This window comes from Temnothorax nylanderi, unplaced genomic scaffold (assembly GCF_030848795.1).
Source record: "Temnothorax nylanderi isolate EJ_2023f unplaced genomic scaffold, tnyl_v1.0 TNYL_tig0740_pilon, whole genome shotgun sequence".
Lineage (NCBI taxonomy): Eukaryota > Metazoa > Arthropoda > Insecta > Hymenoptera > Formicidae > Temnothorax > Temnothorax nylanderi.
In genome coordinates this window covers 70,116-73,752 of record NW_027249802.1, presented here as the reverse complement: position 1 = coordinate 73,752, position 3,637 = coordinate 70,116, and the positions used below count along the sequence as shown (strand labels likewise).

Below are 3,637 nucleotides of genomic sequence, written 5' to 3'. Positions count from 1 at the left end.
TTGTCACTTTTCACTTGCGCTGGGCTGGCGGGGTATAGGAGTATTCTGTCTTTGTCGCGGATCAGACTTCTTCCAGGGCGTTGTTTGCGCATGCTACCGTCGCGGATGATTTACCATAGTACAGCCTAATTTTCTATAAAAATCTTCAAAAGAGTGTAAGACCTTCTTATAAGCCTGCTTCACAAGATTGTATAATGACGCCGAATTTTGCATCGTAAACCAGTCGTCGTGTTACGGCTTTCCATTGATTCTGATTCGTAACACGATTGTAACCACCCAATTTGTAGACCGCTCGGAAAAGCCGGTACAAGTCTATATCCTCAGTTCCAATCATCGGCAAACATTTATAGGTGTGCCGCGATCATCCATAAATTTATACAATTGAGCCACAAAATGATCTTTTTCTTCACGCGGTTCGTCGTCCGAACTCTAGAAAAACCATATTCCATTCCACGTTACGTCCATAGCCATCGTAAAATGTAAAAGAAAAGGGAAAAAAGCGCAAATAGATTTTTAAAAAAAATCTTACATCTGAGTCGAGTTCTCCATCATAATCGCTATTCCCACTAGAAACAGAATGTCCAAAGAGGGAATCCCTGTCCCAATGGGGTGCAATTCATTTTTCTCTAAAAATAAAGCGCTTTCTCTACTGCTGCGACCTTCAGAGTACTGTTTTCATTTTATTAACTAATTCTTTCGTGAATTCTGTAGCTTCCTTCTTGGGTACTGTATAACTAGAAAAAAAATATAAATATTTACACACAATACAAAGACAAGGCGCGCACAATGTATGTGGACATGATAATGTAATAGCAATCAATATTCGTATAAAGATTTCTCACTTACTATCTCGCATCTTTAAACGAGCGCACTAAATAATCATCTCTCACTCGTATTCTTACTGTATCTTGAGCAGTAGGTGCAACCACTAATCCTGGAAACCAATTGTCCTTCTTCTTTTTATCACCGAGTTCTACACAAACCACTCTACCAATTTCTGGTTCAGTTTCCATCCCTTCTTTCGCACCTCCGCTGGAAGCCGAGTCACGAGCGCCTCGTGGTGGACTGTCCTCATCTTCACTGCTTTCATCCCTGTTGCATAAGAATTTTATAGCTAACATTAGACAATTATTCGAACTTTTAAAAACGGATTTCTCCACAGCACTTACTGTGCTTGCCTTGATCGTCTACCCCTTCTACCTCCAATTACAGGGTTCCCAAATGCTCTGGATGAGTCAACGGAAGTTGATCCAACGTTTCACTTTCTGCAAAGTGCCGTCCACTTTTCAGACAAAGCGCGGTTCTTCTCAACGTTGTAATATCCCATCGTCGAAAACCACAGTGTATTGACTGCAGTCTTGGATTTTTGTAATCGTAGCTTCCACAAGTTCTTTCCGATCTACATGTTTAACTTCGACGGAGGCGCCTACTCTTAAAGTCCCTCTTATTTGATCATCGGCAACCGTAGCAGTTCCCAACCTTGTGGTTTATAAGTTACACGACATTTCACTGATCGTACCACCTTACGGATTTTTGCTTCGCAGAAGGCACCCTTGTATTTAGCGCTAACTTCTGTACCCACCGATAGGGATGGTGGATCGTCTCCCTGCAACAACAATGATATTAACACAATGTACGTTACAATTAACATTCTATATCAATTAATTAACAATTCCACGTCAGAACTTATAACGTAAGTTTAACAAGTAACTTTAATAAATTAATTGGAAAGTAATCAAAGATCTATAGAAATACCTATTCTTTTTATATATTGTATTGCATATAAATTAAACCTTTTTAATTTTAATCAGTATTTATATTAATTTGTATCATAAGTATATTTAATTTTAACCTGGAACACATGACCGCCATTTATAAAAGAAATCATTTTTTTCTTTTGAAGTAAAGTTCTATGCTCTTTAATGTTCTTTTTAATGTTATTAGCTTACAATTTATGTTTTTCCAACAAAACCACTGATTTTATCTACAATATAATAACGGCAAAACAATACTGATGTGCAAATATAAGTTTTCTTCATATGTAATAATTACATAAATCATATAAGGTTCAAACAAAGAAACAGGGTAATATAGGAGTAAATAGAAGTTGATATCTGATCTCTAAACATTGATTACTTTGTGGCAAAAAATATTTAAAATATCAATAAAATAGTTCCAGTATATATGTATCATAGCATATGTATACAGGGTGAGTCAGAAATAGAGGGAAATATTTTGGAAGACAATACTATAGGTCATTGTAAAAAAAAAGGGTAATTATGCAGAGATACGGGCCTCCCTTCGATGACCTTGACCTTGACACATATTGTCAAGATCACCTTTCTGAGTGACCTTCAGAAGGTTTTAGCCGTCGGTTAGTTTGTTAAAAAGTTGTTAACAAAAAAATTGAATAAATAAAATGTAATTTTCTGACACCGTATCTAGACTATAGGGGAGACCGGGCCAAACTCGACACGATTTTTTCAAAGGCAATTTTCAACAATTAATAAAAATTTTCAAGCAAATTTAATGGTACACATTTAAAGAATGTTCCATCAGGTACAAAATTGCTTAAGGAAGTTTTGCTGTACGTCGCTTAGTTTTGCCCCCAGGAAAGGAAAAGTGACGCAAAGACAAAGAGTGACCGCAAAAATAGCCTCTTTTTTCACCCTTGAATGTAGACTTCTACTTGGTACTAAATGATAGTCTATAATGAGTCATGAATCCTCAGAAAGTTTCAGATTGAGCCGGCTTTTTATTTTCAAGATATGGAGGGTCAAAGTTGTTGATTTCACCAACTTGCGTATTCGCTGTTTTAAAACGTTGAAATGGAAACTTACATAATAATAGGTTCAAAAAACGTATTCGTTCGCTGTTATGTGATTATTTACAGGTATACGCGAATATATGTTAGTATAAATGTGATTAGAGTGAGTCCCCTCGCCTCTCACTTTCGGGGTGCTATGAAGTGATATGCAGAAAAATGAAATGATCCTGCAAAAAAATTGAAAAAAAAAAATGTTCCGACAAAGTGGGTTCCGAATGAGTGCACAAATTAATATGTAACCGTACATCTTTTTCACATTTATACCAACGTATATTCGCGTATACCTGTAAATAATCACATAACAGCAAACGAATACGTTTTTTGAACCTATTATTATGTAAGTTTCCATTTCAACGTTTTAAAACAGCGAATACGCAAGTTGGTGAAATCAACAACTTTGACCCTCCATATCTTGAAAATAAAAAGCCGGCTCAATCTGAAACTTTCTGAGGATTCATGACTCATTATAGACTATCACTTAGTACCAAGTAGAAGTCTAAATTCAAGGGTAAAAAAAGAGGCTATTTTTGCCTGTTTTTGCGGTCACTCTTTTCAAATTGAAAAATGCCGGGGCAAACTCGACACTTCGAGCCTGATCGACACAATTTGATCTGGAACTTATTTTTTAGTGTCCTGAACTAAACATACATTGGTTCATCGTGTATTTAGAAAGTACAAAAATTCAGAATTAAGTAAAACAATTATGGAAATAATGAGAACAAAAATTGTTGAACATTCAATTATTCATCTAAACTCATGTCTGAAAAACAATTTATGCAAGTAATTCGCAGATTAGACGTGCGCACATAC

The 3,637-nt window shown here is 35.9% G+C and overlaps 1 long non-coding RNA gene across 1 annotated transcript; it reads right to left on the bottom strand.

Annotated features, from left to right (window-relative positions):
- Positions 1-672: 672 nt before the first annotated feature.
- LOC139785113 (uncharacterized) lies at positions 673-1,675 on the bottom strand. The gene is made up of 3 exons (XR_011721817.1): positions 1,170-1,675; positions 847-1,092; positions 673-734 (listed from the first exon to the last, which is right to left on the bottom strand). It is a non-coding gene; the product is annotated as an uncharacterized lncRNA (long non-coding RNA).
- Between the last annotated feature and the right edge of the window lie 1,962 nt (positions 1,676-3,637).